Genomic DNA, 13,635 nt, shown 5'->3' with positions numbered 1-13,635 from the left:
TTTCAAAGTCTTTTTGCAAATAGTCAAAGGTAAATAAATAGGATTTTGAGAAGCACTTTCAAGATTTGACCCTTGTTTCAAATGCTTTCCTTTGACTAAACAAAACTCCCCCTTAATAAATTCTCCTCTTAGTGTTCAAGAGGGTTTTTAAGGTATCAATTTTGAAAATAGTACTTGCTCCCCTTTTGAACACAATAAGATACTAATTTGAAATTTACTGAAAATCATTTTAAAATTAGGGTGGTGGTGCGGTCCTTTTGCTTTGGGCTCATACTTTCTCCCCCTTCGGCATGAATCGCCAAAAACAGATACTTTGAGTGAGATATAAGCCCTTTCCTAACTACTTTCTCCCCTTTGGCAAATAAAACATATGAGTGAAGATTATACCAAAGACGGAGAGTGAAGCGGAGCGACGGCGAAGGATGAGTAGTGGAGTGGAGTGGAAGCCTTTGTCTTCGCCGAAGACTCCAATTCCCTTTCATACCTATGACTTGGTTTGAAATACACTTGAAAAACACATTAGTCATAGCATATAAAAGAGACATGATCAAAGGTATATTTATGAGCTATGTGTGCAAGTTTAGCAAAAGAAATTCCTAGAATCAAGAATATTGAGCTCATGCCTAAGTTTGGTAAAAGTTTGTTCGTCTAGTGGCTTGGTAAAGATATCAGCTAATTGATCTTTAGTATTAATGTATGCAATCTCGATATCCCCCTTTTGTTGGTGATCCCTTAGAAAATGATACCGAATGGCTATGTGTTTAGTGCGGCTATGCTCAACGGGATTATCCGCCATGCGGATTGCACTCTCATTATCACATAGAAGAGGAACTTTAGTCAATTTGTAAACATAGTCCCGCAGGGTTTGCCTCATCCAAAGCAATTGCGCGCAACAATGGCCTGCGGCAATATACTCGGCTTCAGCGGTAGAAAGAGCAACCGAATTTTGCTTCTTTGAAGCCCAAGACACTAAGGACCTTCCCAAGAACTAGCAAGTCCCCGATGTGCTCTTTCTATTAATCTTACACCCCGCCCAATCGGCATCCGAATAACCAATCAAATCAAATGTGGATCCCCGAGGGTACCAAAGCCCAAACTTAGGAGTATAAGCCAAATATCTCAGGATTCGTTTTACGGCCGTAAGGTGTAATTCCTTAGGGTCGGCTTGGAATCTTGCACACATGCATACGGAAAGCATAATGTCCGGTCGAGATGCACATAAATAGAGTAATGAACCTATCATCGACCGGTATACCTTTTGATCCACGGACTTACCTCCTGTGTCGAGGTAGAGATGCCCATTTGTTCCCATGGGAGTCTTGATGGGCTTGGCATCCTTCATTCCAAACTTGGTTAGAATGTCTTGAGTATACTTCGTTTGGCTAATGAAGGTGCCCTCTTGGAGTTGCTTCACTTGAAATCCTAAGAAATACTTCAACTCCCCCATCATAGACATCTCGAATTTGTGTGTCATTATCCTACTAAATTCTTCACATGTAGATTCGTTAGTAGACCCAAATATGATATCATCAACATAAATTTGGCATACAAACAAATCATTGTCAAGAGTTTTAGTGAATAAAGTAGGATCGGCCTTGCCGACTTTGAAGCCATTAGCAATAAGGAAATATCTTAGGCATTCATACCATGCTCTTGGGGCTTGCTTGAGCCCATAAAGCGCCTTAGAGAGCCTATAAACATGGTTAGGGTACTCACTGTCTTCAAAGCCAGGAGGTTGCTCAACATAGACCTCTTCCTTGATTGGTCCATTGAGGAAGGCACTCTTCACGTCCATTTGATAAAGCTTGAAGCCATGGTAAGTAGCATAGGCTAATAATATGCGAATTGACTCAAGCCTAGCTACGGGTGCATAGGTTTCACCGAAATCCAAACCTTCGACTTGGGAGTATCCCTTGGCCACAAGTCGGGCTTTGTTCCTTGTCACCACACCATGCTCATCTTGCTTGTTGCGGAAGACCCATTTGGTTCCTACAACATTTTGGTTAGGACGTGGAACTAAATGCCATACCTCGTTCCTCGTGAAATTGTTGAGCTCCTCTTGCATCGCCATCACCCAATCCGAATCTTGGAGTGCTTCCTCTACCTTGTGTGGCTCAATAGAGGAAACAAAAGAGTAATGTTCACAAAAATGTGCAACACGAGATCTAGTGGTTACCCCCTTATGAATGTCGCCGAGGATGGTGTCGACGGGGTGATCTCGTTGGATTGCTTGATGGACTCTTGGGTGTGGCGGCCTTGGCTCTTCATCCTCCTTGTCTTGATCAGTTGCATCTCCCCCTTGATCATTGCCATCATCTTGAGGTGGCTCATCTCTTTTATCTTCTCCTTCATCAACTTGAGCCTCGTCCTCATTTTGAGTTGGTGGAGATGCTTGCGTGGAGGAGGATGGTTGATCTTGTGCATTGGGAGGCTCTTCGGATTCCTTAGGACACACATCCCTAATGGACATGTTCCTTAGCGCGATGCATGGAGCCTCTTCTTCACCTATCTCATCAAGATCAACTTGCTCTACTTGTGAGCCGTTAGTCTCATCAAACACAACGTCACAAGAAACTTCAACAAGTCCTGAGGACTTGTTAAAGACTCTATATGCCCTTGTGTTTGAGTCATATCCTAGTAAAAAGCCTTCTACAGTCTTAGGAGCAAATTGAGATTTTCTACCTCTTTTAATAAGAATAAAGCATTTGCTACCAAAGACTCTAAAATATGAAATGTTGGGCTTTTTACTGGTTAGGAGTTCATAGGATGTCTTCTTGAGGATTCGGTGTAGATATAACCGGTTGATGGCGTAGCAGGCGGTGTTGACCGCCTCGGCCCAAAACCGATCCGGTGTCTTGTACTCATCAAGCATGGTTCTTGCCATGTCCAAGAGAGTTCGATTCTTCCTCTCCACTACACCATTTTGTTGTGGTGTGTAGGGAGAGGAGAACTCATGCTTGATGCCCTCCTCCTCCTCAAGGAAGCCTTCTATTTGAGAGTTCTTGAACTCCGTCCCGTTGTCGCTTCTAATTTTCTTGATCCTTAAGCTGAACTCATTTTGAGCCCGTCTCAAGAATCCCTTTAAGGTCTCTTGGGTATGGGATTTTTCCTGCAAAAAGAACACCCAAGTGAAGCGAGAATAATCATCCACAATAACTAGACAGTACTTACTCCCGCCGATGCTTATGTAAGCGATCGGGCCGAATAAATCCATGTGAAGGAGCTCCAGTGGCCTGTCACTTGTCATGATGTTCTTGTGTGGATGATGAGTGCCAACTTGCTTCCCGGCTTGGCATGCGCTACAAATCCTGTCTTTCTCAAAATGAACATTTGTTAGTCCTAAAATGTGCTCTCCCTTTAGAAGCTTATGAAGATTCTTCATTCCAACATGAGCTAGTCGGCGGTGCTAGAGCCAACCCAAGTTAGTCTTAGCAATTAAGCAAGTGTCGAGTTCAGCTCTATCAAAATCTACCAAGTATAGCTGACCCTCTAACACTCCCTTAAATGCTATTGAATCATCACTTCTTCTAAAGACAGTGACACCTACATCAGTAAATAGACAGTTGTAGCCCATTTGACATAATTGCGAAACGGAAAGCAAATTGTAATCTAAAGAATCTACAAGAAAAACATTGGAAATGGAATGGTCAGGAGATATAGCTATTTTACCCAAACCTTTGACCAAACCTTGGTTTCCATCCCCGAATGTGATAGCTCGTTGGGGATCTTGGTTTTTCTCGTAGGAGGAGAACATCTTCTTTTCCCCTGTCATGTGGTTTGTGCACCCGCTATCGATGATCCAACTTGAGCCCTCGGATGCATAAACCTACAAAACAAGTTTAGTTCTTGACTTTAGGTACCCAAACGGTTTTGGGTCCTTTGGCATTAGACACAAGAACTTTGGGTACCCAAACACAAGTCTTAGAGCCCTTGCGTTTGCCCCCAACAAACTTGGCAACTACCTTGCCGGATTTGTTAGTCAAAACATAAGATGCATCAAAAGTTTTGAATGAAATGTCATGATCATTTGATGCATTAGGAGTTCTCTTCTTAGGCAACTTAGCATGGGTTGGTTGCCTAGAGCTAGATGTCTCACCCTTATACATAAAAGCATGGTTAGGGCCAGAGTGAGACTTCCTAGAATGAATTCTCCTAATCTTGCTCCCAGGATAGCCGGCAGGGTACAAAATGTAGCCCTCGTTATCCTGAGGCATGGGAGCCTTGCCCTTAACAAAGTTAGACAATTTCTTAGGAGGGGCACTAAGTTTGACATTATCTCCCCTTTGGAAGCCAATGTCATCCTTGATGTCAGGGCGTCTCCCATTATAGAGCATACTTCTAGCAAATTTCAACTTTTCATTCTCTAAGTTATGCTCGGCAATTTTAGCATCTAATATTGCTATATGATCATTTTGTTGTTTAATTAAAGCCACATGATCATGAATAGCATCAATATCAACATCTCTACATCTAGTGCAAATAGAAACATGCTCAACAGTAGGTGTAGAGGGTTTGCAAGATTTTAATTCTACAACCTTAGCATGTAATATATCATTCTCACTTCTAAGGTTAGAAATAGTAACATTGCAAACATCAAAATCTTTAGCCTTAGCAAATAATTTTTCATTTTCAATCCTAAGACTAGCAAGAGAATCATTCAATTCCTTAATCTTAGCAAGCAAACCATCATTATCATTTCTAAGATTGGGAATTGAAACATCACAAACATGAGAATCAACCTTAGCAATTAATCTACCATTTTCATTTCTAAGGTTGTCAATAGTCTCATGGCAAGTGCTTAGCTCACTAGACAATTTTTCACATTTTTCAACTTGTAGAGCATAAGCATTTTTGACCTTAACATGCTTTTTGTTTTCCTTAATAAGGAAGTCCTCTTGAGAGTCCAAGAGATCATCCTTCTCATGAATAACACTAATCAATTCATTTAATTTTTCTTTTTGTTGCATGTTTAGGTCGGCAAAAAGAATGCGCAAGTTATCCTCCTCATTGCTAGCATCATCCTCATCACTAGAGGTTTCATATTTAGTGGAGGATCTTGATTTTACCTTCTTCTTTTTGCCCTCCTTGGCCATGAGGCACTTGTGGCCGACGTTGGGGAAGAGAAGTCCCTTGGTGACGGCGATGTTGGCGGCGTCCTCGTCGGAGGAGGAGTCGGTGGAGCTCTCGTCGGAGTCCCACTCGCGGCACACGTGGGCATCGCCGCCCTTCTTCTTGTAATGTCTCTTCTTCTCCTTTCTTCTCCCCTTCTTATCGTCGCCCCTGTCACTATCACTAGATAAAGGACATTTAGCAATAAAATGACCGGGCTTACCACATTTGTAGCATACTTTCTTGGAGCGGGGTTTGTAGTCTTTCCCCTCCTTTGCTTGAGGATTTGGCGAAAGCTCTTGATGATGAGCGCCATCTCCTCGTTGTCGAGCTTGGAGGCGTCGATGGGTGTTCGACTTGGAGTAGCCTCCTCCTTCTTTTCTTCCGTCGCCTTGAATGCGACCGGTTGTGCCTCGGGTGTGGAGGAAGTGCCTTGCTCGATGATTTTCTTTGAGCCTTTAATCATTAGCTCAAAGCTCACAAATTTTCCTATCACTTCCTCGGGAGACATTAGCTTATATCTAGGATCACCTCAAATTAATTGAACTTGTGTAGGGTTAAGAAATACGAGAGATCTAAGAATAACCTTGACCATCTCATGGTCATCCCATTTTTCGCTCCCGAGGTTGCGCACTTGGTTCACCAAGGTCTTCAAGCGGTTGTACATTGCTTGTGGATCCTCCCCTTGGTGAAGCATGAAGCGACCGAGCTCCCCCTCGATCGTCTCCCGCTTGGTGATTTTTGTCACCTCATCTCCTTCGTGCGCGGTCTTTAGTACGTCCCAAATTTCCTTCGCACTTTTTAACCCTTGCACCTTGTTATACTCCTCTCGACTTAGAGAGGCGAGGAGTATAGTGGTTGCTTGGGAGTTAAAGTGGTGGATTTGGGCCACCTCGTCCGAGTCGTAATCTTCATCCCCTACGGATGGTACCTGTACACCAAACTCAACAACATTCCATATGCTTGTGTGGAGTGAGGTTAGATGATGCCTCATTTTGTCACTCCACATATTATAATCTTCACCGTCAAAAACCGGTGGTTTGCCTAATGGAACGGAGAGTAAAGGAGTATGCTTTGAAATGTGGGGGTAGCGTAGGGGGATCTTACTATACTTCTTGCGCTCTTGGCGCTTAGAAGTTACGGATGGCGCGTCGGAGTCGGAGGTCGACGTTGATGAAGTGTCGGTCTCATAGTAGACCACTTTCCTCATCCTCTTGTGCTTATCGCCTCTCCGATGCGACTTGTGGGAAGAGGATTTCTTCTCCTTCCCCTTCCCTTTGTTGGAGGAGCTCTTCTTCTTCTCCTTCCTCTTGGTGCGGGACTCTTCCGATGAAGTGCTCCCGTGACTCGTAGTGGGCTTGTCGCCGGTCTCCATCTCCCTCTTGGTGTGATCTCCCGACATCACTTCGAGCGGTTAGGCTCTAATGAAGCACCGGGCTCTGATACCAATTGAAAGTTGATAGTCGCCTAGAGGGGGGTGAATAGGGCGAAACTGAAATTTACAAATATAAACACAACTACAAGCCGGGGTTAGCGTTAGTAATAATAAATGAGTCCGCAAGAGAGGGCGCAAAACAAATCCCAAGCGAATAAGCAAGTGAGACACGGAGATTTGTTTTACCGAGGTTCGGTTCTTGCAAACCTACTCCCCGTTGAGGAGGCCACAAAGGTCGGGTCTCTTTCAACCCTTCCCTCTCTCAAACGATCCCTTGGACCGAGTGAGCTTCTCTTCTCTAATCAAAGCTGGGAACAAAACTTCCCCGCAAGGGCCACCACACAATTGGTGCCTCTTGCCTTGATTACAATGGAGTTGTGATCTCAAGAACAAGTGAGAAAGAAAAGAAGCAATCCAAGCGCAAGAGCTCAAATGAACACGGCAAATCACTCTCACTAGTCACTAGGGCTTTGTGTGGAATTGGAGAGGATTTGATCTCTTTAGTGTGTCTAGAATTGAATGCTAGAGCTCTTGTAGTAGTTGAGAAGTGGAAAACTTGGATGCAATGAATGGTGGGGTGGTTGGGGTATTTATAGCCCCAACCACCAAACTTGACTGTTGGCTGGAGGCGTCTGCTCGATGGCGCACCGGACAGTCCGGTGCACACCGGACAGTCCGGTGCCCCTGCCACGTCATCACTGCCGTTGGATTCTGACCGTTAGAGCTTCTGACTTGTGGGCCCGCCTGGGTGTCCGGTGCACACCGGACATGTACTGTTTGATGTCCGGTGCACCGGTATGGGCGTGCCTGCCGTCTGCGCGCGCTGCGCGCGCATTAAATGCACCGCAGGGAGCCGTTGGCGCCGCAGGGAGCCGTTGCTCCGCTGGCACACCGGACAGTCCGGTGCACACCGGACAGTCCGGTGAATTTTAGCGGAGCGGCTGCCGCGCGAACCCGAGGCTGGCGAGTTCAGGAGGCCGAGCTTCCTTGGAGCACCGGACATGTCCGGTGCACACCGGACAGTCCGGTGAATTATAGCGCGCCGGCTTCCGAGAATTCCCGAGGGCGAAGAGTTTGAGTTTGAGTCCCCTGGTGCACCGGACAGGTGCTGTTCACTGTCCGGTGGCACACCGGACAGTCCGGTGCGCCAGACCAGGGGTGCCCTCGGTTGCCCCTTTGCTCCTTTATTGAATCCAAAACTTGGTCTTTTTATTGGCTGAGTGTGAACCTTTTACACCTGTATAATCTATACACTTGGGCAAACTAGTTAGTCCAATTATTTGTGTTGGGCAATTCAACCACCAAAATTATTTAGGAACTAGGTGTAAGCCTAATTCTCTTTCAATCTCCCCCTTTTTGGTGATTGATGCCAACACAAACCAAAGCAAATAGAGATGTGCATAATTGAACTAGTTTGCATAATGTAAGTGTAAAGGTTGCTTGGAATTTGGGCCAATATAACTACTTACAAGATATGCATGGAATGTTTCTTTCTTATTTAGTATTTTGGACCACGTTTGCACCACGAGTTTTGTTTTTGCAAATTCTTTTGTAAATCATTTTCAAAGTTCTTTTGCAAATAGTCAAAGGTAAATGAATAAGAGTTTGTAAAGCATTTTCAAAATTTGAAATTTTCTCCCCCTGTTTCAAATGCTTTCCTTTGACTAAACGAAACTCCCCCTAAAAGAGATCCACCTCTTAGTGTTCAAGAGAGTTTTGATATACCAATTTTGAAATACTACTTTCTCCCCCTTTTGAACACAATAGGATACTAAATGATAAATACTTTTTGGAAAGCACTAAGTTTTTTGAATTAGGTGGTGGTGCGGTCCTTTTGCTTTGGGCTCATTTCTCCCCCTTTTTGGCATGAATCGCCAAAAACGGAATCATTAGAGCCCTCTTTAGTGTTTTTCTTCCTCTTTGGTCATAAATGAATGAGTTAAGATTATACCAAAGACGAAGTCCGGTCCTTTTGCTTTTACTCTCTCCCCCAGGGATGAAGTCCTTTTCTTTGATGCTCATTTCTCCCCCAAAGAATAGAGAGTTGCTCGGAGTGATGGCGAAGTATGAGTTACGGAGTGGAAGCCTTTGTCTTCGCCGAAGACTCCAATTCCCTTTCAATATACCTATGACTTGGTTTGAAATAGACTTGAAAACACATTAGGCATAGTACATAAAAGAGATATAATCAAAGGTATTCAAAAGAGCTATGTGTGCAAGCTAGCAAAAGAAATTTCTAGAATCAAGAATATTGAGCTCATGCCTAAGTCTGGTAAAAGTTTGTTCATCAAGAGGCTTGGTAAAGATATCGGCTAATTGATCTTTAGTATTAATGTAAGAAATCTCGATATTCCCCTTTTGTTGGTGATCCCTAAGAAAATGATACCGAATGGCTATGTGCTTAGTGCGGCTATGCTCGACGGGATTGTCGGCCATTTTGATTGCACTCTCATTATCACATAGCAAAGGGACTTTGGTTAATTTGTAACCGTAGTCCCGCAGGGTTTGCCTCATCCAAAGCAATTGCGCGCAACAATGGCCTGCGGCAATGTACTCGGCTTCGGCGGTGGAAAGAGCGACCGAATTTTGCTTCTTTGAAGCCCAAGACACCAAGGATCTTCCCAAGAACTGGCAAGTCCCCGATGTGCTCTTCCTATTAATTTTGCACCCCGCCCAATCGGCATCCGAATAACCAATCAAATCAAATGTGGATCCCCGAGGGTACCAAAGCCCAAACTTAGGAGTATAAGCCAAATATCTCAAGATTCGTTTTACGGCCGTAAGGTGGGATTCCTTAGGGTCGGATTGGAATCTTGCACACATGCAAACAGAAAGCATAATGTCCGGTCGAGATGCACATAAGTAAAGCAATGACCCAATCATCGACCGGTATACCTTTTGATCCACGGACTTACCTCCCGTGTCGAGGTCGAGATGCCCATTAGTTCCCATGGGTGTCTTGATGGGTTTGGCATCCTTCATCCCAAACTTGGTTAGAATGTCTTGAGTGTACTTCGTTTGGCAAATGAAGGTGCCCTCTTGGAGTTGCTTGACTTGGAATCCTAGAAAATACTTCAACTCCCCCATCATTGACATCTCGAATTTCTGGGTCATGATCCTACTAAACTCTTCACATGTAGACTCGTTAGTAGACCCAAATATAATATCATCAACATAAATTTGGCATACAAACAAGTCATTTTCAAGAGTTTTAGTAAAGAGTGTAGGATCGGCCTTGCCGACTTTGAAGCCATTAGAAATAAGGAAATCTCTTAGGCATTCATACCATGCTCTTGGGGCTTGCTTGAGCCCGTAAAGCGCCTTAGAGAGCCTATAGACATGGTTAGGATACTCACTGTCTTCAAAGCCGGGAGGTTGCTCAACATAGACCTCTTCCTTGATTGGTCCGTTGAGGAAGGCACTTTTCACGTCCATTTGATAGAGCTTAAAGCCATGGTAAGTAGCATAGGCCAATAATATGCGAATTGACTCAAGCCTAGCTACGGGTGCATAGGTTTCACCGAAATCCAAACCTTCGACTTGTGAATACCCTTTGGCCACGAGTCGAGCTTTGTTCCTTGTCACCACACCATGCTCATCCTGCTTGTTGCGGAAGACCCATTTGGTTCCTACAACATTTTGGTTAGGGCGTGGAACTAAATGCCATACCTCATTTCTAGTGAAGTTGTTGAGCTCCTCTTGCATCGCCACCACCCAATCCGAATCTTGAAGTGCTTCCTCTACCCTGTGTGGCTCAATAGAGGAAACAAAAGAGTAATGTTCACAAAAATGAGCAACACGAGATCTAGTGGTTACCCCCTTATGAATATCGCCAAGGATGGTGTCGACGGGGTGATCTCGTTGTATTGTTTGGTGGACTCTTGGGTGTGGCGGTCTTGGTTCTTCCTCATCCTCCTTTTCTTGATCAATTGCATCTCCCCCTTGATCATTGCCATCATCTTGAGGTGGCTCATCTCCTTGATTTTGCCCTTCATCAACTTGAGCTTCATCCTCATTTTGAGTTGGTGGAGATGCTTGCATGGAGGAGGACGGTTGATCTTGTGCATTTGGAGGCTCTTCGGATTCCCTAGGACACACATCCCCAATGGACATGTTCCTTAGCGCTATGCATGGAGCCTGTTCTTCACCTATCTCATCAAGATCAACTTGCTCTACTTGAGAGCCGTTAGTTTCATCAAACACAACGTCACATGAGACTTCAACTAGTCCAGTGGACTTGTTAAAGACCCTATATGCCCTTGTGTTTGAGTCATAACCAAGTAAAAAGCCTTCTACAGTTTTAGGAGCAAATTTAGATTTTCTACCTCTTTTAATAAGAATAAAGCATTTGCTACCAAAAACTCTAAAATATGAAATGTTGGGCTTTTTACCGATTAGGAGTTCATATGATGTCTTCTTGAGGATTCGGTGAAGATATAACCGGTTGATGGCGTAGCAGGCGGTGTTGACCGCTTCGGCCCAAAACCGGTCCGGTGTCTTGTACTCATCAAGCATGGTTCTTGCCATGTCCAAAAGAGTTCGATTCTTCCTCTCCACTACACCATTTTGTTGTGGCGTGTAGGGAGAAGAGAACTCATGCTTGATGCCCTCCTCCTCAAGGAAGCTTTCAATTTGAGAGTTCTTGAACTCCGTCCCGTTGTCGCTTCTTATTTTCTTGATCCTTAAGCCGAACTCATTTTGAGCCCGTCTCAAGAACCCCTTTAAAGTCTCTTGGGTTTGAGATTTTTCCTGTAGAAAGAATACCCAAGTGAAGCGAGAATAATCATCCACTATTACAAGACAATACTTACTCCCGCCGATGCTTATGTAAGCAATCGGGCCAAATAGATCCATGTGGAGTAGCTCAAGCGGCCTGTCGGTCGTCATGATGTTCTTGTGTGGATGATGGGCTCCAACTTGCTTCCCCGCCTGGCATGCGCTACAAATCCTGTCTTTCTCAAAATGAACATTTGTTAATCCTAAAATGTGCTCTCCCTTTAGAAGCTTATGAAGATTCTTCATCCCAACATGGGCTAGTCGGCGGTGCCAGAGCCAACCCATGTTAGTCTTAGCAATTAAGCATGTGTCGAGTTCAGCTCTATCAAAATCCACTAAGTATAGCTGACCCTCTAACACTCCCTTAAATGCTATTGAATCATCACTTCTTCTAAAGACAGTGACACCTGCATCAGTAAAAAGACAGTTGTAGCCCATTTGACATAATTGTGAAACAGAAAGCAAGTTGTAATCTAAAGAATCTACAAGAAAAACATTGGAAATAGAATGGTCAGGAGATATAGCAATTTTACCCAATCCTTTGACCAAACCTTGATTTCCATCCCCGAATGTGATAGCTCGTTGGGGATCTTGGTTTTTCTCATATGAGGAGAACATCCTTTTCTCCCCGGTCATGTGGTTTGTGCACCCGCTGTCGAGTATCCAACTTGAGCCCCTGGATGCATAAACCTACAAAACAATTTTAGTTCTTGACTTTAGGTACCCAAACGGTTTTGGGTCCTTTGGCATTAGACACAAGAACTTTGGGTACCCAAACACAAGTCTTGGAACCCTTGTGTTTGCCCCCAACAAACTTGGCAACTACTTTGCCGGATTTGTTAGTAAGCACATAAGAAGCATCAAAAGTTTTAAATGAAATGGCATGATCATTTGATGCATTAGGAATTTTCTTCTTAGGCAACTTGGCACGGGTTGGTTGCCTAGAACTAGATGTCTCACCCTTATATATAAAAGCATGATTAGGGCCAGAGTGAGACTTCCTAGAATGAATTTTCCTAATTTTGTTCTCAGGATAGCCGGCAGGGTACAAAATGTAGCCCTCGTTATCCTGAGCCATGGGAGCCTTGCCCTTAACAAAGTTAGACAAGTTCTTAGGAGGGGCATTAGTTTTGACATTGTCTCCCCTTTGGAAGCCAATGCCATCCTTAATGCCAGGGCGTCTCCCATTATAGAGCATACTTCTAGCAAATTTGAATTTTTCATTTTCTAAGTTATGCTCGGCAATTTTAGCATCTAATTTAGCTATATGATCATTTTGTTGTTTAATTAAAGCCATATGATCATGAATAGCATTAACATCACCATCTCTACATCTAGTACAAATAGATACATGCTCAACAATAGATGTAGAGGGTTTGCAAGATTTTAATTCTACAACCTTAGCTTGTAATATGTCATTTTTAGTTCTAAGGTCGAAAATAGTAGTATTGCAAACATCAAGATCTTTAGCCTTAGCAATTAAATTCTCATTCTCTAATCTAAGGCTAGCAAGAGAAATGTTTAATTCTTCAATCCTAGCAAGCAAATCATCATTATTATCTCTAGGATTGGGAATTGAAACATTACAAACATGAGAATCAACCTTAGCATTTAAACTAGCATTTTCATTTCTAAGGTTGTCAATCATCTCACGGCAAGTGCTTAGCTCACTAGATAATTTTTCACATTTTTCTATTTCTAGAGCATAAGCCTTTTTAACCTTAACATGTTTCTTGTTTTCTTTAATTAGACAGTCCTCTTGGGAGTCCAAAAGGTCATCCGTTTCATGAATAGCACTAACTAGTTCATTTAATTTTTCTTTTTGAGCTATGTTAAGGTTGGCAAAAAGGGAACGCAAATTATCCTCCTCATCACTAGCATTATCATCACTAGAGGATTCATATTTAGTGGAGGAGTTAGATTTAACCTTTTTCCGTTTGCCGTCCTTTGCCATGAGGCACTTGTGGCCGACGTTGGGGAAGAGGAGTCCCTTGGTGACGGCGATGTTGGCGGCGTCCTCGTCGTCGGAGGAGTCGCTTGAGCTTTCGTCGGAATCCCATTCCCGACAAACATGGGCATCGCCGCCCTTCTTCTTGTAGTACCTTTTCTTCTCCTTTCTTCTCCCCTTCTTGTCGTCGCCTCGGTCACTGTCACTAGATATAGGACATTTAGCAATAAAATGACCGGGCTTACCACACTTGTAGCAAACCTTCTTGGAGCGGGACTTGTAATCCTTCCCCCTCCTTTGCTTGAGGATTTGGCGGAAGCTCTTGATGACGAGCGCCATTTCCTCATTGTCGAGTTTGGAGGCGTCT

Source organism: Zea mays, chromosome 7 (assembly GCF_902167145.1).
Source record: "Zea mays cultivar B73 chromosome 7, Zm-B73-REFERENCE-NAM-5.0, whole genome shotgun sequence".
NCBI classification, from domain to species: Eukaryota; Viridiplantae; Streptophyta; class Magnoliopsida; order Poales; family Poaceae; genus Zea; species Zea mays.
This window is presented reverse-complemented; position numbering follows the sequence as displayed.